The sequence below is a fragment of the Malus domestica genome, chromosome 02, assembly GCF_042453785.1.
Source record: "Malus domestica chromosome 02, GDT2T_hap1".
Lineage (NCBI taxonomy): Eukaryota > Viridiplantae > Streptophyta > Magnoliopsida > Rosales > Rosaceae > Malus > Malus domestica.
In genome coordinates, this window is record NC_091662.1 from 18,941,988 (window position 1) to 18,954,472 (window position 12,485).

A 12,485-nucleotide genomic window follows, 5' to 3' on the forward strand; every position below is an offset into this window, starting at 1 on the left:
AATAATACAATAATACATATTTGATATACAATATATACATTTACACTATGGCTATTGTATTTTATAGTAAGTTTTTTTAGTAGTTTAAAAAATTAAAATCAACAAAATAACATTTTTCTTAACGTGTCGAAATAGGTTATCCGCGTGCCACCCTCGTGTAAACTTGTTAAGGACCCATTATTAACTGGTTCTTATCATGTGACCCAATAACGACCCGATTATTTTCGTGCCGTTTATGTGTCATGTTAACGGGTCATGTAAGAAATCGCCATGTCTAGTTTTAACTTTACCAATCATATCCTCAAACATGGACTTAGCCAAGTTGACTAAAGCAATGTCCTCCCACCCAAATTTGAATATTCCTGGTAATTTAAGATGAATTTATCATAGAATATCTCTTGTACCAAACAAAAAAAAAACTTTACCAATCATATCCATGTTGTTCAATGAGATTGCAATTGACTTCAAAATAAAATTTTATTCAAATTAATTCACATAGAGTGATTGTGACAACCCGTCCCAAATTTTATTATTTTATAAATTTTAAAATGTGAAATTACAAATATGCCCTAAAGGCGAAGGTTTTGACTTTCATTGACCAATGTGTTGTGAGACGTATAAGATATTCTTTTAGCGTATTCTTGAAGTACTCATCTCCTTCACTAAGCCGGTGGGCAAGACTGTTTATCTCCGGCAACATTTACTAGGACCTATGGTTCGGACCCTTTCTCGAAATTCACAAGACAACGAATGTTTGGCGAGGTTCATTTTCATTTTAGGCTTGGATTGGGTTCGTACGAATATTTTTCTAACTACATTATTTTATTTATACGGGTATTATATGTAGCATTCCACATCGCCCAGAGGAGTAGGTCCTATATGCCTTATAAGTATATTTCCACCTCTACATATCACAAGGCCCTGGGATGTGAATTGGGCATGATGACTCATGGGCGTGAAATTGGGTGAAGAAGGCTTGTGTATGTGTATTGACCACTATACTACAATCTTTTCCAGACTACTTGTCATTGTCGGAGATAAAAGAAAATTGTGGTGAAATTCTGGTGTTGGCAAATGATAAGTGTGGTTGGAAATTTGGTATTCATTAAAGTCATTACAACTTATTGAACAAAAATATGGAATGAGATATTGAGTTCACTATGTATAAACGTTTTCTAGTGAGTTTTTGCACTTGATGAGGATAATTGACGAGAAAAGTTTACAATTATAAAATTGATTAATTTGGTTTGCCATCAATGAATTATGGCGTGAAATTCTAGTATTTTGTTAGCCACGATAGTCATGGCTTGAAATTTGATATTTGATTGTGCCAATATCATTATGGCCATAATTTTTGGTATTCGTGTTGCTAAAAGTAATGGGAAGCGGCATTACCAATAATTGCGATGTAAATTTTCCAAATAGCATGAATGGGATTTTATCGAGTGAGAATGGAATCATAAACTGAGGTTATGATTTGGTTATTATAATTTAAAATCGTGGGAAGACCACGAAGTTTTCTCCATTTATTATTGGTAGATATGAATAAAGATTATGAAACGAAATTTTGAGTTCGTTTATTATAAACAAATTTCCAGTTGTGTGAGAAGTGAAATTTTATGATTATGGAAAGAATTTATGGAGAACAGGGTATAATTATTGATATGTTGTTTTAGTTGCCATGGGCCATGAGTGGTCATTGTTGGAAATTGATATTGCGAACAAAATCGATGACGACCATATATTCTCTTGGCTATGTGATTAGTAAGGATTAATTTCGTTGACCGTTAGGTTTGTAAAATGTGAATTTCTCCTACTTGGTTGGCGAAATGTCAATAGTACTTTGGAGGTGCAGCTCACTAATTTATTCGAGCAGGGATGTGATATTATACCACTATATTATCGAGGAAGGAAGATAGTATGAGCTTGGAGGCATGGAAGGGGGGATAAATACATTCTGACCACGTCGGGATGTCATTTTCTCTTTTGTACAAATGTTCTAACTTGATTTCTGCTTTACGTATATATATCTTATACTCCTATCTTCGAGTATGGTGTAACAATGATTTTAAATTTCGGGGACGAAATTCTTTAAGGTGGGTAGATTGTGACAACCCATCCCAAATTTTATTATTTTATAAATTTTAAAATGTGAAGGCGAAGGTTTTGACTTTCATTGACCAATGTGTTGTGAGACGTATTAGATATTCTTTTAGCGTATTCTTAAAGTACTCGACGATACGAACGAGTATGCGCAAGCAGAAGTGAATTTGGAGTGATGAATCGAAAGTATTTTGAAGAAATAACTATTCTAATTGTATTATATTATTGTATATTAATTAAGAGGACATGTGTGTGTGGGTGACGGAAAGGAAAGGAAAAAAAAGGGCATTGGCTGCCCAATCTGTGAAGGAGATGAGGAATGAACCAAGACAAGAGGGAGGAGAGTCCAGCCAATCACGGGGAAGAACAAAGAGAGAAATGAGAGGGGTGAGGAGCACCCAAATCGGACCTGTGCACCACACACCCGACCCGGTTTCGAACTGGTGAAATTCCGGCCAAATTCCCACCATTTTTCCAACGAAACATAACCATTTATCATTTGCAACCTCTTCCATAACCTCTCCTCTACTCTTTTCAACCAAAATTAGGAAAAGTTTATTTGAAATTTGGTGGAAAACCACCATGGGTGCCGAGGGTATTCTTAGCCGAAATCCATCAATTGTGAAATGTTTTTCTCCAATTACCACCACTAGAACACTCCACTAAAACCCAGGAACAAAGCCCAGGCAGTGATGGAGGCGTTGGAACAAGTTTGGAAGTCGAATCGAACACACCCAAAATCCAGGGTTCCGGCAAAATTGGAGCTTTTCCCGGCCAAATTGGCCTTGGCCGCAGGTATAAAGTTTGATCTACTTTTTGATATCTTCATTTCTATAATTTTTGAGAATTTTTAGAAATAGTTAAATTTTCCGGCGAGCTGAGGCGGCCGACCGCCACTCGCGGCGACTGGTACGGCGGCGCGTGGCTAGAAGGTTGTCGATGTTATTCTTAGGCTAATTAGATGCCTTGAATTCACTTTTGAGAATTGAATGACGTAGATTGATCGTTAGAACCAAAATTCTCTAAGATACGTTAATAGGCCATTATATGAATCGACGATCCGACCGTTGGATCGTCATCAAACTTTACTAGGTTATTATTCAGAATATTTGAGGAATATAGGAACTTCCAGATTGGGAATCTAACATATGGATCTTCTCAAATTGGATTTGTAAGTTTGTAAAATAAAATGTTAACCACCACTTGGTTTTGGCAATTGTCGGATATCCGACCGTTGGATCGTTCCGAAACTTTAGTATGTTATTCTAGAAGCATAATGTGTATCCTTGGAAGTTACGGATCAGAGATCTGATTTGTAGATCTTCTGGACCAAATTACGTAGATTCATGTGCGATGTAAGTTATGTATTGTATCGACGAGAATTCTGAGATATGGTTTGATAATTGGTCACAGGCGCTGATCGTTCGTGACGCCTCGATGTTTGTACTAGGAAGTTGTAGCGTGGACTCCAGGTGAGTGGATTTTTCCTTGCTTATCATATTTTTTCATGATTGATAATTCTATAAATGCTTTTAAATAAAACTCATAAATTTATGCCATGACATATATATATTTATATGTTATAAAATACTATGAGATGGTTGAGTTTAGATTTCATCATGATATATTCGTATGCATATTACCGTAAATGATTATTATGAACTACGAATGGCTTGATCCCTGCTTGGGGTACATAGGCAGCCTAATGAGACGTTAGATGCAGCTATATAATAAATGAGAACGAATAATCGAGACAATAGTCTAGTTTGGGAATGAGGCATTACAGTTTATGCATTCTAGACCATTTGTTTATATATTTATATATCTGGAAATATTATGATATGGTTAAAGTTCAGACTTACATCTTGGTATACCCATATGTATATTCCTTGCACACAATGATTGTGAACGCTCTGAAGTGCAAAGGTGAACGCAGGACGCAAAGGTAAGTTCAGGTAAGTTTAGGTAAGTATACGGTATTAGTTGAATTGATGGGGTTATGGTATGACTACATTTATGTTTTAAGCAACTCTGACACTGTCGTATAGGTTGCAATAGTAGGCAACTCCTGCATTGTCGTACAGGTTGCTTATGAGTCATACATCGCGTATTAGATGCATTTAAAGCTCATAAACCTGCACCCCGGTATTAGTGCTCCCGCCCGTGGCCACGGCACAGCCCTTCATGTAATGTTCACCTCCCGCACCATACGCTCACCTTGAATTCAAGGTAGGTGCACAGGCCTGTCGTACAGACCACTATAGGTAGTTCTGACTCGTAGTTGACTCTTTATGTGATCGTAGCACTTGAGCATATTCATTTACACCCAATCTTGTCGTACAGACCACTACTGTGGTTCCGACTTATGTGCAGGCGTAGTGCCGTATAGGTCACTAGAGGTGACTCCGCTTATGTGCTAGCTTATGTGAGGAAATATATGATGAACTAGTATATGTGATGAGATATGAGTACAGTCGTACAGGTCACTAGAGGTGACTCCAACTTATATACTAGCCATGATTGATGAGATATGTGATGAGATATGGATAAGTCGTACAGGTCACTATAGGTGACTCAGACTTACGAGCTAGCATATGTAATGAATACGTGATGAGCTAGCATATGTAATGAATATGTGATGAGCTAGTATATGTAATGAATACATGATGAGCTAGCATATGTAATGAATATGTGACGAGCTAGCATATATGATGAATATGTTATGAGCAAGCATATATGATGAATATGTGATTAGCTAGCTTATGTGAGGAAATATGTGATGAACTAGTATATGTGATGAGATATGGGTAAGTCGTACAGGTCACCCTAGGTGACTCCTACTTGCGTACTAGCATGAGTTATGAATCGCATGATTATTTAATATTATTGATAAGATGCTGTGTCGTGGTATATTATGATTTTTCTGGAAATTATACAGGTATTGTATAGAAGGATTATAATGTTTTATATGGTTTCTATTAAAATATTACTTACTAGGCCACTCACCCTTGTCTTGTCTTCACCCTCAAGGTCTTATTAGCTGAGCTTTCATATCGTCGAAGATTCGTGGCAATTCTTAGTACTGGAGATTATTTCAAGGGTACGATTCCCAATTCACTCTTCTGTACTTACTTATGCTCTAACATCACATGTGTAGTGGGTTTATTCCCGCTCACCAGTGCACTCTGGTATTTAGGCACTCTTAGGTTTAAATTTATTCACAATTTTCCACATCATCACACTTTATGGCTTCGTCACCTTCCAGGTGTCGGCCATCATAGCTTGATTCAGAGTCCTAGTGGACATTCCGAGTCGAGGTGTGTCAGTGATGCTATCTACACACTCATTTTTACCTCTCACATACCCTTCTTATTTTCTGGCCGTCAGATATAATGAATTGAAGAAGATCAATAGACAAAAATTAACAAGGATGTTAAGACATAAAAAATGGTGTGTGAATAACACTAAGCTTAACATAATTCTAACTTTTTACTCAATTTCTATTCCTTAGAAGCTCCAGTTTTGTAGCATTCGCAGCTAGCGATGGAGGAATTGGCAATCCCGCATTTTGAACCTCCATCAACTTCCAACAGGCATCTCACCCATTACTGTGGCCCTAGCTTGCTAAGCATGTTGTATAACCTTGGTCATGACTCATACCTCTTTAGGAACTTCATATTAGTTGACGTCTCAAATAGAACCCGAACCTTCGCCAACTCTAAAGCATTGTCTTCTTACATTTCTTCTTTCTGGCTTACCTCTTATTAGGCTTTGCCCAACTTTAACTGTAAAAAGTGCGATCCACTTCTCACGAGCTACATTTTGCCATGAGTATGCGCTATGTATCATCCTTGTTCTGTCGGAATTGCACAGACTCAACCTCAAGACAGACCACTTATGCACCCAAGTCATTCGCTTTTCTCTCCTCGTAGTAAAGGTGCTACAACAGTTCATCTTAGTTGGTTCAGAATTTGTCGAAGTACACGGCTCTTTCTTGCAGTTGTCTCTCTAATTGAATCCGACAACCCAACTCAAGTTTGCAAGATACTTCAACCTGAAAGATTTTGCTTGTCTAGCTCCAGAAAGCAGCTTCTGTCCATGCATTCACCTGGGCAAATGGATTGAGAATATATCAGGTATAAAGCAAGTGCAAGAATTAGGAGTTAAAGACAATGAAGGTCAGAAAGATTTACCACATAAAGGCTTAAGTAACAATTTTTTATCACTTGGCGCGATGGTCGAACACATTAAGGCATGGGCGTGCTTTGCATCATGAAGACTGATGACAAGTTTTATTATCAAAAAATGACTGCCTACATAGGAAGGATGCGCCCCGTGATGGGGGATGGTTGTAGATCAGCGAGACCAACCATATCTGTTTTTATGTTAGGGATGGGAGAAGTGTAATGGTCACCATCTATTTCTAAGATTTGGGTGAGGACAAACTCATCTGGTACTTGCTCTTGTTCGTGCTGCTTTAGCTGTTGTTGTTATTGTTATTGTTGTTGTGGATTCAGGCCAACAATGGACATGTTTGGACAACGAGAACATCAATAAAAATCTAATTATCAAGCAATTTCGCCATAAGTTTGTCATTACCCGTCAGAGTTCACTATTGCTTAGAGGCGAGTAGCCCCAATTAGAAAAGACTGGCGTCTTGGATCTCCAACACTTTATTATCGAGAGGAACATTGGGTCTTCTTGATTAGTTTGATTTCTTTTTAGAAGGTTTCTTGTTGGCTGGTTTCTTTGCAAAACTCTCAGGACATTTCCTTTTCTTCATCTCTAACCTTAAAGTTTCTAGGATCCTTACTAGATGCTTCTTGTCTTTGGTATCTGCCGCGCTAACCCATGATAAATTCTCGATGGGATGATTGTTGCACAAATCGATAATGGTGTCTTACCCATTCTCTCTAATTCTTTCTAATTCTCTCTGGTGTAATGAGCCATTTCCAATTGTGGTGTTCAACGGGAATGATTTTGAATGCCTTATCAATCAAGTAAGGACGACATTGGGCGATGATTAAGATGTCATTGTTACAGATAAGGACGATAAGTATTTTAAATCTGTGGTCTAGAAATGTCTCATTCCCCAATTTTTGTCTATACTCAGAATGTCTTTGTACCAATCCTTGTCTTGACGTGGCAAGTTAGTTATGTAGGCAGTCTAGCTGATGTTGGGTTTCTATTAAAAGAAGTAGTGTGAATTAGAGTTCTTGCACATGGTGTAAAGCATGCGAAATTCCTAAATACCCAGCTCTGCCCCATACCAATAATGAAAAAACTCGAAACAGGTGAGAATGCGAAACAATTCAAGAGTTAAGTTGCATAGAGCAACCTTGAAACAACTCAACACTTGTTTCAAGAAAGGAGAAAGAGAAAACTATTGTTGGGGGGACTTTTAGGTTGAGCTTGGCTTAAGATTCAATTGATGCCCTTTGCCTTCCTTGGTCCATTTGAATACCAAGTCCCGGGATACCTTGAAAGAATTAATGTATTTTTGGAAGTATCTCAGTTAGATTAATGGCTCGAAGCTAACATGATTAGACAAATAATGACTTGGCTAAGCAAAGTGTTGCATGGAAGCTAGAAGTTTGTCAATTTAGAATGAGCGAGAACTTTGCATAGTGTTGGACCATGATTTTCTAGGGCCAGAGTAAGGCTGATCGAAATACAGTTCCCTCAAAATGCCTGGTCATTGACTCAACAACTTCGAATGGAGCTGGACCAGACAGAGTAGCGGTGCCACCATCACCCTATTCTGGGGCAATAGGTGAAGTCTGAATGACTCTGTTGGAATGACCATGCTTGTTTCACAAAACATGTAATCTGATGCAAATATAGACTCAATTAGATCCTTATAAGTCTTGTGGTTCCTACAATCAAGGAATTGGCATGCGCTGCAAGTAATCACAAGTCCTAAGAGGGTGCAATACCTATTTCTAGATATCCTCTAGGATTCTTTCGACTTAGAACGAGGGTTATATCCCAAAAATGTCTCTCTCCCACGTATAAATACGTCAATCTAGGGTTCATCTCTGATAACGCAATCTCCATGCTTTAATTCTCTTACCCACTACTTAACTCTAAAAATGCTTACTAGCTTGACCGTCGGAAAGTCTTTGTTCGATACACACCCCATTCCCCACACACACCAGCTTTAAGCTTGCTTACGGTTGTATTATGTTTTACAAGTTGCTCGAGTTTGTGCCTCCACCATTTGTGACAATGCACAAATTTGGTTCAAACACATAGCTGCATGATGTTCAAGGTCGGGCAATCTGGATTTCCTAGGCTTCTAAGAAAGCTCTTATTGGCTAAGAAAGATCAAAGGAAGATGGGAGGAACCCCTCAGATTGTAAGAAAATGACTTTATCTAGTATTCAAGTATGTTTATACTTAGGGAGTGATTTCCCTTGCTTGGTGCAATACAACCTTGGAAGCCCTCCCCTTAACGTTCTTCCTCTTTCATTGAGTTGAACCTCTCCTTTTTGTAGGTGAAGGGTTCTCATTGTAAACTATCTTAGGGCATCTCCTGTTATAGATAAGTCTTCGTTCTCCATTTTCTAGTGCAATAGTGACCTTCCTTTTTGATTTAAAATAGATGAATGTTGTACTCCTGCAAAGACTATGTCGTGCGCTCTTCCTAGAGCTCTCATTCCGTAGGTCAACTTCTATAGGCCTTAGGTTTGTTTTAGTGTGAGTTATTGTGACAAAGCTTGGCGTGAATAAGCATGAATTTGCATGGGCATAGCGTGATTATACAAATGTCCTATCCATTTATCATAGTGTGGCATGATTATGAATATTTTCCTTTCTAATTATGCACATTTGCATATGTTTAGGCTTGACTTGGGGCTTTAATGACAAATGGGCCTTGAGACTTAATTGGGCTTGCATGTGACATTTTTGGGGCCCAACAACTTCAAACTCAGGCCCAAATATCAGAGATGGATTCTAATGCATGGACGGTCGTGGTCAGAGAGTTTCAACAAAGGATTTTGAACATATGACCACCTTCTCATTTGACAGAGCAGCTGTTCATGAGATGTTGATAAAGATTGGCAAAAACTTTTGCCTCTTCCTCATTTCATACCTTCACCATTAGAGGCTCAAATTGAGAATCGTAGTTAGCGACAAGAGGAGAAAGTTTGTTCGGAGGTGCAAGCATTGGTTCAGGTGAAGGGATTCGAAGAAATCAAATGAAAATGATGAAGGGAATGCGTGACATTTTTTAAAGAATTTGGGGATTTGTGTGAAGGCTGAGGAAGAAATTCGAGAATATTTAAAGGGAATATTTTTGAATCACCTAACCGTTGAATACAGATCGACATCAGCAAATCTGATGGTTGTGTTTGGCTAGAGAAAGCAACGGCCAGAATTCTGTTTTCTGCGCACACGTAATTGTGACCATCCTCATCATTGTTATATTGAAGGCACGATTTACAAGGAAGTGTGTTTTGGTTGAAATGCTTAGATGTCCAACGATTCATAAGAAACAAAGTTGAGACGCCAAGCGTATGAAGGAAAAAAAATACGTATTCTGACGTACTCCGAAAGCATGGTTTTTAGGTAACTACCCATCATCAAGGGGAACAAGTCTTTTCTGAGGCATAGTTAGAAGCAATTGTGGAACCATGATTTTTCAAGGCTGGAGTAAAATGGATCAGACACCTACCCCAAAAGTTTGTTCATGGACTCAACAATCTCCATTGTGGAGCTGAATAAACGGATTAGCGATACCACCATCATCCTGTTCCAAAATTAGTGGGCAAAGTCGACCATTCTTGTTTCACATGATTCGGGAACCTAATCTAGTAAGAAATTAGCAGGTTTCCTATACTCTTGGAGTTCTTATAATCTAAGAATTGGTTTGCGCCACAAATAATCACACTCCTAAGAGGATGTAATATCTACTTCCTAGATATCCTCATGGATTCTCCCAAATTAATAAGGATTTTACTATCCTAAAAGATCATCTCTTCAACTGGTATAAATACACCCTTCTAGAGTTCATCTCTGGTAACGCAATATCCGCACATTTGTTCCTCTTGCCTACTGCTTGAATCTTTGCTTACGAACTTGACCTTTAGAGATCCTTTTACCGGCACCCTTTGCCTGGTCTTAGGTTTGTGTATGGTTGTTTGTTCTTTTACAGGTTAGTGGGTTTAGGCATCTTCACTACAAGCGGTAATGCACAAATTTGGTTCCAACACATTTTGTATTTTTTTTCTTTGAATTAAATGCCCAAAGACTATTTCGTCGGACAAAATATTTGTAACTTTTTTTTATTTTCGGATAGCCAAAGAAATTCTGTCATTGGGCAAGTTTCACTCATCAGGCCAACTTAATCAACGTACTTTCATCGACAAATCTAATTTGTCGAACGAATCTTCATTATTTGTTAGGCAAACCTTTGAGTGGTGGATTTTATGCGATGAACATTGCCCTACGAATATCATTGGGCAAATAAATATAGGCGATGAAACCTTATTTGGCCCGACAAAATTATTACGTTTGAAGAGATTTTTTATTTTTTTTTATTTTTTGTAGTGTAAGTGCTTAAGTCAAACCCAGCCAAAGGTCTAATAATCATGTGCCTTGCCACTAGATATTCAGGATTGGTTTAGCTCGACCAACCCTAAAATCCAGCTCTGAAAGAAATAATTAAGTCTTAGGGCATATCATAACCACACTAAGCCTACTTGTGTGGATGCATGCATCTCCCAACACATACCTAAAACTCTTCAAGCAAGTAGGACACTAAAAAGTAGTGGTTAAGAACATTTATCCCAAAACTCTCGATATTTTTGTTCCAAACCCCTTACAATATATAACCAAAAAACATTCAGATCATACATACTACTAACCAATGAGTGGAGTAAGCAAAGGTTTATTTAAGAAGAAAGCTTCCAAACTAGCAATCATCAACTCAGTTGAACTCTGGAAAGATTCAGGAGTAAGAACACCCTTGTGTGGAGACAGAACAACATTGTCCATTGCAAACAGCTCTTCAAGAACTTGAGGCTCATTTCCAAACACATCCAAACTAGCACCTCAATCTCTCCAGCACCAAGAACTTTATCAATTTTTTCTCATCGACGATAGCTCTGCGTCTAACGTTAACAATCACTCCCTCTCTTCCGAGTGCAGATAAGACTTCCTTGTTGATCATATGATGTGTTTGGTCTGTCAATGCACAACATATGATGAGGGAATCACTATTGGCTGCAAGTTCACAGACATTGAAATAGAAAAGGTATGACAATTAAAGATGTCTTCTTACTCCTTGAGTTGAATGAGATATTGTACCCAAATGTCTCCAGTCTTTTAGCAATGATTCGAACTTGTTTGACTCATAATTTTAAGAATAACAAAACATTAGGAAGTTGTAATTGTTGAATTACATATTTGAAAATGATGCAGCTTATGAAGTTGAACTTTTGCGAGATTAAGGAGTATTGCGCTAGATGGACCCATATTTTCTTGGGGGCATTAAGATTTTCATCAGTTGAATTTTTTTTTTCTTAACTCATGTGTTAGATTAAATTATGAATTTTTTTCCTGTTACATAAGTATAAATATACACCCATCACTTCTACAGACAACATTTTTTTTTCTACCATAAGAATGAGGAATGTAGTATGTTAACTTTTATGAATCATGCTGAACTAGTTTGCCTATTGAAAAAGACTATTAAATCTTCAATTAACTAGGTTATGTTTATGCTAGGTGTTGGAACTAAATTTGCGCACAGTCGTTGGTATATGAACAATCCAGAGAATCTCATGAATGTCAGAGAATAAGGGGATTGATTAGGTGTGTGATTGAATCTAGGAAGGATTGTCTATATATCTCCTCGTCGAAGAAGGAGAATCAAATCATGTGTAGCTCCATGTATGAGTTGTAAAATGATGATCCTTGTAGAGAACCTTGGCTTGGGTATTTCTAGAGATCTTGAGAGTCCTGATAGAAAAACTAATCTCCTAAATTCGGGAAAGAATCTAGAAAAATATGTAATATAAAATACTCAATTCTTGTAGGATTGTGAACACATTGCCTAATTCCCAAGATGTTATAATTTAAATATCAATTAGGCTTTCCTTTCTTGGGATTGGGAGATAAGTAACACTTTTTTATGTGCTTAGTGCCATGCACTGTTAAAACCCACGTCAGATCACCCTGATCAAAAGTTGTCCTACCCGGATCACCTAGGACATTTTCAATCTCATGGTGAGGGCATTGTGGTAATTCTGGCCATCTGGTAGCCACATGTCATGACTGTAGTCATTCTTAAGTAAATCTCACATCTTAGAGATAGCTAAGCTACCCCACAATTCTTTCATAACTATAGTCATTCTAGGGAAAACACTTATTAGCTT